The following is an 18,550-nucleotide window of genomic DNA, read 5'->3' as shown; positions in this document are numbered from 1 at the left end:
TGATGCGACCTCTCATCTTGCTCGGCATGACTCTCCCTATGCAGTATACCTGCTCCCTCTGATGGTCAACCGCTGACCGATCGGTCGCGTATGTCACGGTAGCTCCTCTGATCGGTAGGCGAAGTATGCGGTACACATCCTCAAGTGTAACCATCATCTCTCCTACTGGAAGCTAGAATGTACATGTGTCAGGATCCCATCGCTCCATGAGTGCCATCAGCATCGCAGGATGGAATCGAATTGCCGGCATAAGGATCATATACCACAAACCTACTATAGATAATGTATCTCTCTCTGCCTGAGTCAGTCGGGGAATCTGATCTCGCAAACTGCGAAGAATCTGCCCCGCCGTGTGCTCTCTCATGTATGGGAGACCCTGCAATACAAAAACATCAGTGTAATCAGTACTCAATCATCAAAATCATCTATGCCAAAAACGCAAACTGTCAAACATCGAAAGCTAACCCTTGCCAAGTCCTGATTGGGACCATGGCGCCTTGAGGGGACCATGGCGCCCTGAGAGGACCATGGCGCCCTTCAGGGACCATGGCGCCCCACAGGGACCATAACGCCCTGAAAGGACCATGGCACCCTTCAGGGACCATGGCACCCTGATAGGACCGTGGTGCCCTGGGTGGGACCCAGGGTCAGATTCCAGGGCCCGCATTCGATCACAGAAACTCAAAGTCAACAAAAATGCAGAAATGTAGAAAGTCAAAGTCAAAGTTCAGTCAACTCACCTCATCCAGTGGCTCATCGCCGATCACGGCCTGTCGCATAATCTCTATCCTCGTGGGACGCTTCTCGTCGTGAAGGCATGATGATGGCTATGTGGGCTCTGCTGCAATGAACAATACTCAGAAATCAACAAAGTGACAAATGTAATAGTCACTTTCGAGGTATATACTTTCATTCCTTTGCCTTTACTTTCAAAACCCTAATTTTCCTCTATCACTCATTTCATCATAACTTGAGTTTGGGAGATGCGATTTTCGAACCGTTTGTTGCGTAGGAATCGTATTTTTGTTCCCTTACTCCCTTGATGTTCCAAAATGTTCTCTGATGAAGCCTCTTTAGTGAACATCTATCATCAATAATCTCTCACACAATTTGTCGTAAGTAAACATGCTACCCTATTTCACCTCCCTAATCAGCAAGCCGAAATAGGGGGGGCATATAGCTACTCGCAAATTTCATCACTTTCCTTAGTAAGCATTAGGTGATTTTGTGATCTAACGTGTGTTTTGTAGGGTGCGGTTCCTAACTGTGTACTACAGATACCGCTGGGGGCTTCGTTCGATGGATTTATGGATATATCCTTTTTCAAATAATGTTTACTTTCCTGTACTTTAGCTTGCATATGCATGTAGTACTCATATGACCGCTAAAGTGGGGGCTAAATGTAGTGTCATAAATTGTATGCACTTGCTAGGATGGTACAATTTCACACCTAGTTTAGCACCCGCCTTGGGGCATTTTGCATTTTGCATTACATTTCCCCTTTAGTACTTAATTAATCAAATTATTTAGGTCTAAGGTTCTATTTCATCATCTTCCACATCATAAAGTCGGGCCCTTTCATTAAAGTGTGCCCCTTTCATTTTATTCCTCCAATACATCATTTAATCAAAAACCCTAATTAGGTCCTATTTTGAACTTGGGGGCTTGATTTCGGGGGTCAAAACATCTCGAAATCACCTGTAACTTCGGGATTCTCTCTAAAATCATCATATCCGATGGCCCTAAAAATTTGGTGAAAAGTTGTCGGGACCAAGGCGCCCGGAGTGCACACGGTCCCGGACATTTTTCCCGAAATTTTAGGAGCGCAATCCAATCATAAAATAAATCTTAACCCCAAGAAATTGGTGGGAGATTCAATCTCTAGGTTGGCCAAAAGTTGAAATTAAGACCTAGGGTTTCATATATAAGAGCTCTCTTTCTTCATTTGAAAGGATCCGGAATTTTGGTTTCAGGGACCTTCGATGCAGCGAAAGAGCAGATCTTTGAAGACTTCAACAACATTCAACATCCATCCATCAATAATTCATCAATTTCATTCATCCATTTAGGGCTTTGAAGGCATTGAAGAGAAATAAGGGATCACCGACTGAAGATTGGCTTGTACCCCTCCCTTGGGGTTGGGTATGATTTCATGTTGTTTTCATGTCTTTGCATAAGCCTCATTATATCACTTGTATTCATGCTTTAGATCTCTTTACATCTTGATTTGGAGCATTTACATTATCATTTACAAGCAATTAGGGTTTACTTTCTAGGTTGCTCTAGTTTGCTTACTTGCATTTTAGGATCTTGCACACACACAAGGTCTGCACACACACTACTTTTACAATACAACTTGGCTATTCGTGGAGGTGGAAATCACCAAAGCGGGGGTTTGACTAAGGCAAAACCCTATATAGCTGCCCACCATACCTTTTCAGATATAAGTGCAGGTTTCAGGATTCAGACGACACCGCAAGTTGCAAATCCAACGGAAGCAGACAAAGACTGAACTTCACACCAAATTTCAAAGCAAAAGACCAGGATAGCGGTGTGGGGTGCCCTGGTCCTGCTAGGACAGGGGCGCTAGGCACCCTGGTCCCTGGGACAGGGGCGCTGGGCGCCCTAGTCCTTCTGTCAGACAACATTTCCGACAGTTTTCCAGGTTGCAAAATAGCAGTTTCAGGTGCAGTTTCAGGACAGTGGCGCCTGCGCCCCCGTCCTGAACATTTTCACTCAGATTTTAACTTCGGGTACGCATCTGCATTCTTGTCTTGTCCTTGTGTTTGCATCTTTCCATTGTTCAACTTCAATTCTGCAATTTTGTTATTAGTTCATACTTGCACTTTGAGGTTAGGAATTGAACTTACATCATTTTATCTTTCAATTACCACAAAGGAATAGAAACCCTAATAGGTAGCCCGTGGCTTTCTCTTTCACAAAAAGAAGTAGCCAATTGTGTGATACCTCTAGGCTCTTTCGTATTCCACAATGTGTGTCAAAAGGTAGGATTAGGACATGTTAGCCTAGTCTCACTTTTTCCCCTACACACGCATGTATAGGGTTTCAACAATGATTGTGTATCGAACGATTTGGTGGATGAAGGTTTTTAGTTGGTTATTGGATTGGTTGAGGGGAAGTGTGTGGTCACGTAGGTAAGTGAAAAATTCACCGTACCATGGGGATTCAGAACCGATGAGGTGACATATCATTTCAGTTTTGGGGATATCATATGCGAGGATCCAAAGTTGTTCTACCAAGCACTCGTAGCGTGTTGAATTTTGCGGAAGATCCAGGAGAGATGCAATTATAGTCATTGCATCAACAACTCGATTTTGATCTCTAGGTACTTGTTCAAATATGATAGTTGTAAATGATTCTTTGTAACTATCCACCATCCTTTTATATGGCATGAGCTTATCATCCGTAGTTTTATATTCATCGGTGACTTGTTGGATGACTAGCTGAGAATCTCCATATACATGTAACTCTTTTAGATGCCATTGTATAGCCAATCTGAGTCCTATGATCAAGGCCTCATATTCTGCTATATTATTGGTGCATGGGAAAGTGAGCATGTATGACTTCAGGATGTTGTCACCTTGAGGTGTGGTAAAAAGAATACCTGCCCCCGAGCCATGTCTAGTGTATGAGCCATCAAAATATAGCTTCCAAGGTTGTTTAGTTGTGATCATTAAGATCTCTTCATCTGGAAAATTGGAAACAAGAGGGTGGTCACCTGCAACTAGTGCATCAGCCAATTGATCTACAATAACTTGCCCCTTGATAGCCTTGCGGTCCACATACTCTACATCAAATTCACTCAAGATCATAACCCATTTGGCCAAGCGGTCTGTTAATGCAGCCTTGTTGAGTAGGTGCTTGAGTGGATCTATTTTGGCAATGAGTTGTACATTGTGCGTTAACATGTAGTGCCTCATTTTGGTGGTTACCAATGTTGGCATTTTTTATGTTTGTGTTGTGATTGGCATTGATGGACACACACTTTCATTGAGATCCCCTTTATATGTATGAGTTAGAGCACAACCGGTATTTGTTCCAACCGGTATGTTGAATTATAGTCTTTAGACTATTGTTGTTTTGAAGAATGTGTTTCCCAGTCTGAAGCAGCATGTTGACCCCAAGCGATTCGTGGATCCCAAGCGGTACGAAGGACCAAAGCGGCATAACACATTTTTACCAGTCTTCATTTTTGACAAACCGGAAACCGGCATTTTGTATGAACCGGTAATACTCTATGATGAGTTACCAACCGGCATTTTGTGATGAGTTACCATCCACCGATTGTTTGATGGTGCCGACACATTAACAGTTCTTTTTGTGTCGTGTTACCAAGTTCGTCCAGGTTCATTGAACCTAGGAAATTGTAATGCAATCCTATTGGACGGACATGAAATCAGGTTCCTTTATAAGGACATCATGTTTAGGGTTTTATGTTGTTGATGAGGACGCAACAAAAGTTTATATTGTTGCTAGGGTTTAAGGTGGTTGAGGAGTTGGAAAGAATATGAATGTGTAGAAGACTAAAGTAATGTAGAAGTGCATTAAGAACGAGCTATCAAGGATCTAACCGAGCAGTCTGTGCTATTAGATAGATCAAATGCTTGTTGATTACTCACATCTTTGACAAGTCTATAGCCCTTAACCGGGTAGGCCCAAAAGCCTTTTGTAAATCCTCTAACAAGGTGGTTCACATCTGTGGATCTAAAATCCTCTAGCAAGGTAGTCTTTAATCGGACTTATCTCCTAATAGAGATTGAGATTCCTAACAAGATCTGTTCTAGTAAAGAACATTGTAAGACCTTAACTGGTATGATCTTAACTGGTCTGGTTCCTATTTTGCAGATAGTTACTTGTGAGTTTCATCTCACCGTGGTTTTTCCCATTTGGGTTTCCACGTCAAAATCTATTGTGTTATGGTGTTTGTGCTTCTATGGGTGAATGCATTATTAGCTATTTGGTTTCATGTTTGTTAACCGGTTTGTTTATTAAACTGTTTTACCGGTTTATTGTTAGTCTTGCAAAGTGTTTAAGTGCAAATATTTTTGGTATACTAATTCACCCCCCCCCCCCTCTTAGTATTCATCAACCAAGATAACTACTAGGCAATCTCGCTCAATAGGTATGTAATTGAGTTCATAGCCTATCAATGTGTGAGACATATAGTATACAACACATTCTTTTCCTTCTTCATTGTGATGTGCCAGCAGTACTCCTAATGTCGTATTTGTAGCTGAAATATATAGCAATAGAGGTCTGCTTGGATCTGGTGGGATCAACAATGGTGTATTCATCAGGTAGTCTTTAAGCATTTAGAATGCTTGTTGGCACTTTGTATCCCATTGAAAGTGGATATTTTTGTGTAATAGATGAGTGAAGGGATGACACTTATCAGCCAATTGTGCAATGAATCTTCGAATTGATTGTAGTCGCCCTTGTAGTGTCCTTAACTGACTGATGTTCTTTGGAGGTGGCATGTCCATGATTGCTTTGACTTTCACCAGATCTACTTCAATGCCTTTGCTTGAGACAATGTATCCTAAGAGCTTCCCATAGGTTACTCCAAAGACACATTTCTTTGGATTAAGACAGACATGATATTGCTCTAATCTGTCAAAGATTTGACCTAGTATTGCCAGATGACCCTCTCTTGTTAATGATTTAGCTATTAAATCATCAACATAATCTTCTATTATAGTGTGCATAATGTCATGAAAGATGGTAGCCATAGCTCTTTGGTAGGTTGCCCCTGCATTCTTCAGAGCAAAAGGCATCACATTCCAACAGTATGTTCCCCATGGGCATGTGAAAGCAGTTTTATGTTGATCCTCTAGAGAAATCTTGATTTGGTTGTACCTTGAAAATCCATCCATAAGAGAAAGCATTGCATGACCCATTGTGAGATTGACAATCATGTTGATGTTTGGTAAGGGGAAGTCATCTTTAGGGTATGCCTTGTTCAAATCTCTGGAGTCGGTATAGTTACGGATGCCCCCATTAGGTTTACCAATAGGTACAATATTGGAGATCCAATCTGCATAATTGATTGGTCTGATGAAACCAAAATCCAAGAGTTTTTTGAGTTCAGCCTTGACAAGAACAACAATCTGGGGGTGCATCTTTTTGAGATTTTGTTTGACCAATTTAGCTCCTTCTGCCATAGTTAGGTGATGCATGACCAAATTAGGATCTAAGCTAGGCATGTCTGCATAAGACCATGAGAAGTTGATTTGACGCTTCTTGAAGAATTCCACAAATTTTGGCTCTTCCTCTAGAGTTAATAGAGATGCCAAATGTATTTGGTGAGGAGTCTCAGGGGTCCCCACATTGAATTCTTTTGTTTCTTCGATTAGGATCGTCGATCTCTCCTGATTTGTACTAGAGGGGAGGATGTCAAACCTTTCATCCGCAGGTGCCTCAGAGAATTTTTCACCTTTGAATACGCTCTTTATTTTTACTTTTTTAGGATCAACCAATGCCACAGTGTGGTTTTCACTGGAAGATCCATGTTTTATTGTGATATTTTTGCAGTTGAAAGGTTTGGCATCTGCCCCAAAGTATGTTGCGCTATTAATTTCAATGGCAAACCCAACTTTATGATCCCCATTTGGTATGTTATCCCATATTTCTAAAAATTCTATGAGCACCTCATCGTTTTGGAAGTGATCAAGACATGGGGGATTGAGCTAGTTCTAGTCGATGAGTTCGGGGTGGATGATAGGCATTACCTCATCGATTAAGTTGAGTTAAAAGTAGGCATCAGTGAGGGTTAATATAGATGAGTGAAGTTCATCGATGGTACTCTCCTTGTCAGATTATGGTGTAGGATTTGGCGTAGGGCCTGTGGAAGTTGCTTCTTTCTCAAGAACCCAAAAGGTTTTAATCCATGCATCTCCATAAACTGGGATATCTGTATGAGGTAGTGGCGGTGATGTGTCTTCCTTGTCTGAAGTATTTAGATTGACTGAATCCCATTCCCACTCATGCAAGTTGGTCTCTTAATCACTCTCTAACATCTAATTACTGTACCGGGTTGGGATATCTTTTGAATTGAAGAGTGTATTGGTCACAGGTTTATGCACTTTTGGAGGTGGGATAGTTGTTGTTGTTGGCAGGGTTATTGGTGTTGTTGATGTTGTTGTTGGGAGTATTAGTTTTGTTGGTGCAGGTGGTACTACGACTGCTACTGATGGGATTATCAATACTGTTGACATTGCTGACAGATTTGATGCTACTGATGGGATTATCAGTTTTGTTGGTGCAGGTGGTGTAGGTGGTGTTGCAAATATAATCAAGGATGGCCTTCTTGGAGTAACTGGATGATACACAGGTTTGCTAGGTTTTCCTTTGAATCTAAGCTTAGGAAGAAATTCCTTTTGAAAACCTACTCCAGTTTTATCTTTGGGTTTCAACTCAAGTTTTAAGGGCTCGTGTCGTCCTTGTTTGCAATGTCCCAAAGCACTCTGGCCAGCATAGCCCATTCTTTGCATGATAGTGAGGCCTTTGCCATATTTATTAGTGGGAAACTTATCGTTTGGGCTTTCTATGTTGATAGGGTCTTTGTAGATCCATTCTTCCAGGTCCTCATCCATGGTTTTCTCTTCCTGACTTTTACCAGGGATGAATTGCGCCAAATTGCACGCTTGCTTAGCTAGTGGTGTTTGAAGCAACATTTGAGGTTTGTCATGAGTTATAGGGGAGGTGATTAATTTCCCAACAGAAAAGAGTTGGTTGAGATTATATTCCGCAGGACCTTCCCCGGTCATTTTCATTTTCAACTTCTCTTGCTTTGATATAGGGGTAATTGAGCTGGAAAGAGAGGCTGGATTAACTTATGATGTGGAGGGGATAGCTTCTCTATTGTTAGGTACGGTGATCTCTAGCTAATGGTTAATATTATTACAATACACAAATGGATTTACATTGCTAAGGATTGTGATTTCTACATCGTTATGGGGAAACTTGATACATTGGTGATGCGTGGATGGAACGGCTTGCATGGCATGTATCCAAGGTCTTCCTAACAAGAGATTATATGGCAAAGGAAGGTCTAGAACTTGGTAGATGATATGCTTCACCACTGTCCCCACTCTGATAGGTAATACAATAGCTCCTCTGGAAGAACGCTCTACATCATCATACGCCTTAATGGTTATCTTTTTATTGGCATCCACTAATTCTACAGCAACCCCAATGTTGTGACCAACTATAAGGTGTGTGTATTCAAGCTGGCTCCATTGTCAATCAAGACTCGCTTGATTCTATGTTGGTTTACAAATCCTTCAATGTGAAGGGATACATTATGTGGTTGTTGGAAGGAAGCATTGTCACTTTCAAAAAAAGTGAGGCATGGTGATGACTTGAGACTACCAACTATGGCTTGAAATTTATTTGTGTTGAGGTTGGCGGGGACTGACGCTTCTTGGAGAGATTGATCCAAGATTGTTTTATGTGAGGGGGATAAGCACAAAAGCTCTAATATGGAGATGAGTGCAGGTGTTTTATCCAATTGCTCCACAAGGTTATATTGCTTGGGCATGGGTGTCGTTCCTGGTGGTGTTGCTCGAATGGTAATTTTGCTATGACATGTAACAACATTGCATGCAGGATTTAAATCTTTGATGGTGAGAGTTGCAACTTGTTCATCAGCATCATAGAGGTGACTCATAGTGTAATTATATGCAGCTTGTGTATATTTAGTTGTAGTATCTGTGTTTCGCCCAGAGGTGGAAGGACCCCTTTGATCATGTGATGGAAGTGGATTCTTGAACATTAGATGATCATCATTGGATGTTTTAGGGTGATGTCCTATTTAAATTTCTCCTTTATCAATAAGATCTTGAACAAGATCTTTCAGTCGATGGAAATTGTTCATTTTATGCCCTTTTCCCTGGTGAAATTCACAATGTTCGTTATCGCGCCACCATGGAGGTTTGACCTGAGGTTCATAGTTAGAGGTTTTCGGTAAGGTCATAAGATTGGAGGAGACCAATTGGCGTAATATTATCTCAATGGGTTCCCCTAAGGGTGTGTATGTACATTTTGGCTTGTAGTTTTGTTGCCTTTGTTTGGGTTACTCTTGTGGCGCATTCCGACCTTGATTTTGTGGATGAGTGATGGTGTTGTTTTTAGGAGGGGGATTTTGTCCTACAAACCTAACCACAGGTTGTGCAATTTTTACTGTTCGTGCATCCACTATCCCATCATTGATAACATTCTTGTTCTTGTTTCAAAAATTTTGTTTATCACTATTATAACGTGGATGAGGGCCATCTTTGGGTTCATTGTAGATTTTGATAAGTCCCTTTTTTATAAGGGCTCGTTCACATTTTAGTCCTTGAATGATCATCTCTTCAAAGGATTCAGTACCCTTCATTTCTAAATGGAATTCCATCTCATCATTCAAGTTGGAAATAAATATTTCCAATAGTTCTTGCTTAGGTAAATGAAGAGAACGTGTGCTAGACAATTGCCTCCACCGTTGCAGGAAAGTTGAGAACAACTCCCCTGGTTTTTGTTTGGTGTTGCATAAATTTGCCATGGTAACATCTAATTCTATGTTATGTGCATAATGAGCGATGAATTTTTGAACTAGTTCCTCAAATGTTCTCATAACACCTGGTAATCGAGAAAACCATTGTGTGGTTGTGCCTCCCAAACTCTAAGGAAAAAGGTGCATTAGATAGGTTTCCTCATAGGCCACCTCTAAACAAGCTGAGTGAAATTATCATACGTGATCTATAGGGTCTCCTTTTCCCCTGTACTTTTCAAACTTTGGTGTTTCGAACCCTCGCAGAAAAGTTGGCATAAGAATGTTCCTATCAGAAGGATAGGAACAAATATCGTTAAGTGAAAACCGAGTAGTCTTCACACCACTATTGAGTTGTTGAGAGAGATTTTCTACTTGTTGTCTCAACATGTCTATTTCTGAAGGAGGAAGTGGTGGAGGATTCCCTTGATGATTAAGGTCATAGCGGAATTAATCTCTACCTCTTCCACCATCGTTACGGCTATGTTGTTCAGATGTCTACTGTATCTGTGTGGTGTCAAAGTTAGAGGGTAGTTTAGCACCCTCTTGAGAAAGTCTTAGAAAATGAGCATTTGCATTGTTTCTAAGGATTTCGTCAAAGAGTCTATTGAATTTGGGATTGTGTTGTGTTATTTCTATATCTTTAGGAGTTGGAGTGCTAGGATCCTCATCATTAGTGCCTCCTCCAATGGCCTCTTGAAAATCATTGAGGTTTTCTTCCTCCTTGTCTTTGATCTTTGGTTTTCAGTTTCTCATTGATCTTGTTTGAGCCGTGTTGTTGAAAGTTTGAGGTTGGTGAAAGTGATTATGAGGTGGTGATGAAATGTTCGATGAAAGACAATTTTTTGTGAAATGTTTGTTGGAAGAATGGATCTCTAACACTGAAGGTTGGATGTTAACAAAGTTCTTTGTGAATTTCTCTTGTGTTTTCAATAATTTTGATGTGATAAGGTATAGCAAGGTTTGAGATGTGTTACAAACCAAGCTACCTAGTGATGAGAGGATGCACTCATAAACTAGTTTTAACCTGTGTAGAAATGCCTCTTAGGATGATTGATCCTAGATGTAGAGACACCCTAAAAGTGATTTGTTGGTTTGATTTAAGCAATATTTAAAAGAACTCGGGTCAAGACCTTTTTGTGTTTTGAGAGTTGAATGGTTTTGTGATTTTTGAATGGGAAAGTAATTATGAGGTGGTGATGAAGTTTTTGATGGAAGAAAATTTTTGATGGAAGATAGATCTCTATCACTGAAGTTTGAATGTCAACAAAGTTCTTTGTGTATTGCTCTTGTGTTTTTCAACAATTTTGATGTAATAAGGTATAGAAAGGTTTGAGATGTGTTACAAACCAATCTAGCCAGCAATGAGAGGATGCACTCATAAACTAGTTTTAACCTGCGTAGAAATGCCTCTTAGGATGATTGATCCTAGATGTAGAGACACCCTAAAAGTGATCTGTTGGATTGATTTAAGCAATATTTAAAAAGAACTAAGGACAAGAACCTTTTTGTGTGTTGAGAGTTCAATGGATTTGTGATTTGTGGAAGTGAAAGTGGGTAGAATACAAACCTCAATAAAAACTTTATGTCACAAAGGGGGTTTCTACTTCTTCCTCTCTCTCACGGGTTGGTGGTTCCCCTTGAGCTTTGTTGTATGTGATACATATTTTTTGAAAGAAAGCAGGATTGATCTTGTCCCCTTTGTTTTTTTGATAATCCAAGGCTCTATACTAGGTAAAAGCTCTATTTTTCAAAGGCTCTTTGTCAAATTCGTTGGATTTGCCTTGAAGATACAACTGCATATGGCGCAAGAAGGCTCTATGTGAGAGAAAAATTTGTCTATTGATATAGAAAAACTTCCTTCTTTCGATAAGAGCTTTTGAACTCAATTGTCTCTTTTTCAAAGTGGTATTTTGATGAAGACTCATTTTTCTCAAGATGTGAGTGATGGTCATACAAAACTAATACTTTTTTCACTTTTTGATGTTGTTTTGTTTATCAATATTTGAGGTGGATTGGTTGGATGAATACTTGGTTTTAAAATTTGTTTTGAATTTATTTGACAAGAAAACACAGCAAGCACACAAGCACAATAACCTTTCCCTTTTTCAACAAAAGGCAAAAATAGGTGTGGGTCTAAATCAACCCAATCGTGAACTTTTTTTTGACCCTTTGTACAAATGTATTTTATGTTTCCCAAAGCCTGAAGTAGGCCCAAATTTTTATTGGTCTGACACAAGATGAAGACAACTCAAACACTTTTTTATTCCTAAGGTCAATGGCCAGTTGCGATATTTTCAGCCCACATCTTGATATTTCTTCGACTTTGGTACTACATACCTTATAAATCTCATCGTGGCAGGTAAGGATGTGATTGAATAAGTCTTGCACGAGCATAACAAATAGATGATCCCTATGATTGGGGAGTCGCCACTTTCATCAAGCTACAAGTAGCCTTTCAAAAAGCCCTATTTCTACTCAAGGAAATATGTACGGTGAGTATCTTGGGAGCAAAACCATCTATGTTTTTGCACTGAACTTTTCACAAATATCATCCATCAATAGAACGAGTGGGCTTCTATAATATAAGGTGTCTATTAATGTTCGATTTTTTTGGACGTAAGTTCATTCTACAGTGACTCACTTAAGAGCCTTGTAACTTGTGGTGGGGCCCATATGTCCTTTCGGCAAGTTACACTGTAGAAATAGCTACACCCAAGGTTACAACTTTCTCTCTCACCTTTTCAGTTACATAATTTTTTTTTCAACTCTCTATTACAGAAGCGCTACTCTGTGTAAACATGGAAGTGCCACTTTGATACAAAAGCGTTGAAAGACTGACAAAGGTGCTAAAAGAACAGCAAAAGCGCTACCACATGGACAGGAGCGCTAATTAAAACTGTCAAACAAAATGAAAATTTTGTCAGACAGAGAGCACAAATGCACTAAAAGAGTTACAATAGCGTTATATAACCAACAATGGATCTATAACTCTGACAAAGGTGTTATTTCTCTGACAAAAGCACCAGAACTCGAACCAAAGCGCTAGATTTGTTGGATATGATAGCATATGGTGAACTAGTATGTTGATATGATGATAATGTATGTTGTCATTGATGTCAATAAAGTTGGTGGACCAATATGAAGAAGCATGAAGAGAGGTAGTGAACCAATGCCAAGATTTCACTTAGTGTGACTACAGGTTGGTAGTCTCAACTCTATGGTTATCGGTTTGGCGATCCAGCTTGTGCGATGTAACCAATGATACTCTATGATGAGTTAGCTAAGAGATGTGATCAGGGTGCCACGTTAGCTTTGTGCACGTGAAGGACTTTCTTGACGATCTTGCATGAGAAGATCGACCGCATTTGTAGTCTACCTCGGGAATGATCATTCTTCTTAATGGTATGAGAAGAAAGCGTGATGGGTTATGATTCCCACGAGTGGTGATGAATGAATGATGTGAATTGTCTTGTGATATTGTTTGAAATTGTAATGCTCTATGCAATATGTTTGGATGGTCAGGATTGGACCGCCTGTGTTGTAAACCTAAGATGTTTAGGGTATAGGGTTTATGTTACCGACCTAACTGTTGTCTATAAGGTCGATGATGTTTGTTATTATAAAGTTGTTGGCAAATGTTGTGTGTATGTATCCGAGTAAAGAGATACTTGATAGTTGCCAGACCAGTAAGAGGGAAACTGCAAAGTGTGATTGCAGAGTAGAGGATATGAAAAGGATTTTCCTTGGCATGTAGTGTTGTTATCAGATCAGGAGTTTTACCTGTTGTCTTCTAATCATTTCAACAGTTTGAAAATCCCTTTACTGGGTAGCTTTAACAGGTTTATTGTAAAACCTGTAACCAGGTGACTCAAGATCATTGAGTTCTTTAAATCCTCTAGCGAGGTAACCTTTAACAGGGTTTCAACCTTTAACAAGGTATATAGCCATCCCTTAACTGAGTGATCTCTAACAAGATCATTTCCTAGTAGAACCTTATTGTAAAGTCTCTAACCGGACTAGGCTCCTAACAGGGCGAGCTTCAAAAGAGTTCAAAACAAACTTGTGGGTATTCATCCCCACCGTGGTTTTTCTCATTTGGGTTTCCACATGAAAAATTTGTGTGTTATGTGTTATGCATTTTTCATGTGATCCTTATGAAGTATTTGGTTGAAAGACTATGCATGTAGAATTTATAAGTTATGGTATTTCTAGTATACCACATGCATATGTTTATGGGTGAAATTGAAGTCGAGTACTGATCGTATTTGAAGTATTCAAACTTATCAATTTATGGTGTCTAGTGTCTTACTGTGTTTAACCAATATTGCCATGGTCAAGTCCAGTTATGATGATAACCAGTTGGTATTGTTTTAGTTAGATAAAGTGGTTGAGGAGAGTTTTTATCTGTACTGATTCACCCCCCCCTCTCAGTACCGGTGGGGTATCTGTTGTTCATCATTATTCATCAAGATCCTCTTCTATCAAAAGTGCTAAAACGTGTGTCAATAGCGCTAAAGCACAACCTGTGTGTGGCAGTTTTAGCAATTTTCACAAAAAAAGAGTTTAGGAATCAGAAGGTTGCGTGTTCGATTCACGTCGGGTTCACCAAATGATGCACTGCAAAAAGGACTCAAGAAACACAAGATTCAAACATTAGTGTTGTTAGTATCAATCAGAAATGAAAGAAGAATGAAACTATAATCCTAAGCATGCATATCAAGAGAGATATCAAACAGATTGTAGAAAGCACACAAAAATGGAAGAAAGACACTAAACCCTCCCAAATGCTCTCCAACATGCTCATATATGCTCCTCCCTTGTTCCTCTCCTCTCCAAGTTCCACATGAGTGTAGCTCTCAACTTTTTGCACTATTATGGATATCTTATGGAGATTCAATATTATGAAAAATGACTAATTATGCAAATGCAACAAGTTAAATATGAGAAAGCCTAATTAATCTATGTTAAGTTTAGCCAAAATAACAAAGAGAAGTGCTCCTAGAATGCTCTCTTAAAATTGGTATAAGTTTGATGCATACAAAATTTTTGGATCTGGATTAAGAAGGAATGGGCTCTATTTATAGGAAAAATAGGGCAATGGATGGTTGAGATTGAGTAATCTCAACAAGGGTCAAGATTGATGGGTTTATGATCCATGTGAGGGCTTTCAACCCAACCCCGGAATGACAAATGTCAACATGAGATGGCTTGAGAACAGAGGGAAGAACCATTAAATGCTTGAGATGACTTGAAGGTTACCTTAGGAGGTAAGGTTAGGCTTGAGTTGAATGAATAAAGCCTTTATCCAATGAATAATGCCTTTATTCAATGGATAAACTCTTGTGCAAGAGTTAGTGAGGATAACCATGGTCAAAGCAATAAATGCTTGAAGAGACCCATGAGTCAAATGAGGGTTGAGTTAGAGGGAAAGTTTCTAACCTTGTGGGTGATTTGATTTTAACCATTAATGGTTATGTAAGAGCCATTAATGGTTTTGGAAGACTTTAGGGGTTAACTTGTTGAAGACATAAAGCCTTTAATGCTTTTCAAAGACTTTGAGGCTTTAAGAAGTGACTCCAAGTTGCTTAGGAATGTGACAATAATTAGGGAGGGATTAGGCTAATTAGGAATGGATTAGAAGAATCTAGAATGGGGCAGAAGAGTCTAGAATGGGGCAGAAGAGTCTAGTAGGTGAGAGAAAATAGGATTTTAATTAAAATAAAATTACTTTATTTCAACTAAAATTGTGCAACTTGCATTTGTAGGAGAATGCAAATGGGGGGGTAGTTTAGGGATTTAAATAAATATTTTATTGTTTATTTAAATGAGGGAAGGGGGTTAAATTAAATAAATATGTGCTTTATTCATTAAATTGATTTCTATAGTGTGGCTTAATGAATTAATTTAAATAAATTGAATAATTTATTTAATTAGTAGGAGAAGAGGTTGAGGATGAAATTAATTAAATATTAATATAATTAACTGATTATTGATGGTTAAATAATCAAATAAATAGTAAATATTCATTTAATTAAGTGGACAGATTTATGTGACTACAAATCTTATATAATTACTTTCTAAACATATATTTTTAAAGTAAAATATACTTTATTAGAAGAATAAATTTAGGCCCAATGTGAGTAAGTTAGAAGACAAAGTTCACATATTATTATTTTTATATGTTGACACATAACTTTAGTATTTTGTTTTTTAATATATAAAAATATTAGTTAAAATAATAATTTAAAATTTAATAAAAATAGAAATGTAAAATAATAATAATAAATAGTAAAATTATTAAGTAAATAAATAATTATTATTTTTTTAATAAGAGTTTAAACATTAATAATCTTATATAAATAAATACAGAAATTCAAAATACATAAATTAAATACAAATTCAAAATATATAGAGAAAATAATTAAAATAAATTTTAAACTGAAAGTTAAATTAAAAATTAAAATAAAATAAAATAAATTTGAAGTCAAGATATAGCAAATTCTAAATATTAATAAAAAAATAATAAAAAATAAAAACCTTTAATGAGTCACAAGGATTAATGGCACTACGAGAAGCTCCTGCCACTAGGGTTGGGAAACCATTGTTGTCGCCTGCCTTTGGATCTTCGTGCAGAGCATGAGTCTCTTGGGCCTCCGTTGCAAGGAACGGATTTTGTCGCAATGCTTATGCTGCTGCACCCAATCGTGCTAGAAATGGTGGATTGGGTTTGGTGTTCAACGACGCTTAACATGGTGGAGATGGGGGTTTTGATGTGAGGTCTGGTTTGGGGAAACGACCCCCCACTGGTAATATTGCAAAGAAAGTTTTTGCTAAAGGGGAAAAGAGCGGATTTGGGTTGAGTGGGAAGATGGGTTTGTCCGAGAAGCATGGGGATTTTTTCTCTCACAGAGTCAAGTCTTTGGTTGGGCTTTCAACTTTGAATATACCAAAGACAGTTACACCTATCATATTTAATATGGCAGAGGAGGTAGAGAAGGAGGTGGATCACAATGAAAGGGTTTTTTTGGGGGTTGGGGCTTATATGGTGTTTCAAAGGATTGTGGCCAAGTTTAGGTGACCTACATAAATGGATCTCGATGCATTGGGAACCCATTGTAGAGGGATGTGTGCAAATCTATCTGCATTCTAAAGGATTTTTTGTGGTATTTTTTGAAAATGAGATGGACACGAACAAAATCCTCGGTGACTATCAATGATGTTGGGTGGATAGCCATTTGTTGATGTTGAAACCATGGCATCAGACTTTTAATCCACTTTCAGAATCTTTTGATCGGATCCCTATCTGGGTCAGACTTTTGAATCTTCCTATGCAGTTTTGGTTTGATTCCTACTTTGAGTCTATTAGCAACTATTTAGGTAATTTTCTTATGACTAATGACGATTCTCTTAATTTGTTGCATACTACGTTTGCCCGGATCCTGGTAGACATGGATGTTTCTAAGGAACTTCCTTCGAAGATTTTTCTAAAATCTCTGAAATCATCAAGAGGTAGCTAGGTTCAGTCGGTGGATTATGAAGGGGTCCCCTTTAGATGCAAGAGATGTTTTAAAATTGGGCATGTTGCTACAACCTGTGATAGGCGTAGAGTGGAGTGACTAGCTTCATGGTGGAAGGAGGAGGCTCCTCATCATTACACGGTGGAGAAGGTGGTGGCAAATGATAACATCCCCTAGGATTTGAGTGGTAGACACAATGATATCAATGAAAAGAAGACAAATATTATGGACAATTCAGGTCCTTCAAAGAATGGGAAGGTAGAGCAGAGTAAGTATAGGGTTCAAGAGGTCGTGGTGAAAGATGTTTCTAAGATGGGGTCTACCACAGAGGTAATTTCTATGAGTCAATCTGCTCCACCTCGCCTGGAGGAAGGGGGGAAGGAAATGTTGGGTGGTTCTAATTTAAAGTTATTGGAAAATGCAAGGGAGGAAGGGTGGATTGAGGTGAATTCGACACATAAATTTAATTAACAACAATGTAATATTTATATACTAATCTATTTACTATACTATTAACATTATTAAAATATATTAAAAATTTATATTTCTATAACCTTCAATATATAAAATCTCTCCAAAGAATAACATTATTTTGATATAAATAATGAAATCATCCCCTTGAAAAGTAAGTGTATATAAGTAGAATCCATTTGTTTCTATAAATCAACCATAGTCTTGATAGATTTGACATCAATCGAATTAGATTAAATTTATTATAAAAAATATATTTTATTTTATTTTATAAGATTTGAATTCAACACTATTTAGGTGCCTACACAATAAATTTAATCATTAGAAGGAATATCTTTTGACAATTTATTAAAAAAAAAATTAAAATAGAGTCCATCATAATTATCTCGAGAATTGAATTGGATTCGAGAAAAGTAATTGAATTTTTTTATAGGTTTATTGAGAAACTTAAGAATTTGTATAAAGGGAAAGTTATGCCCGAAGCCTCCAACGATATCAATCGAAGACATTGTCTTCAAATTCAACCTACACATTTTATTTGACCCCAACGTCTTAGGCATTGGTTTCTTTTTCAAGTTGCAAACTCTGCATTTTAAGGAAATTAAAGTCTCTAATTGAGATTATGAGAGGAAGGTATTTCAAAAATATGCAAAATAATCTTTAAACGAAATTAAGCTTAAGAAGAACGAGCAAGGGAAGGCGAGCTTGACTTATGCGGCGTCTATTGAAGCATGTATGTGCCTCTTCAACCTCATGTGTTGAAATATTAAAATTCTTTCTACGACTTACCTATTTCTAGTTCAATGACAACACAAGTTACCATCGTAACTGTCACAACCAAATCACGATGACGTTACTTTAAAAACAAATAGTTGTTCCATTCATCCATCCTCTGAATCGGGGAATGATTGCAACATGCCAATTACAAGTTGCTTCAAAATCCTTTTCCAACATTTGCACGGGGAAGCCAAGTCAATTCATGTGCAGCAGTCGCGAGCAAGTTAACAAC

Source organism: Cryptomeria japonica, chromosome 1 (genome assembly GCF_030272615.1).
Source record: "Cryptomeria japonica chromosome 1, Sugi_1.0, whole genome shotgun sequence".
Taxonomy (NCBI): domain Eukaryota; kingdom Viridiplantae; phylum Streptophyta; class Pinopsida; order Cupressales; family Cupressaceae; genus Cryptomeria; species Cryptomeria japonica.
Note: the sequence above shows the minus strand (reverse complement) of the source record.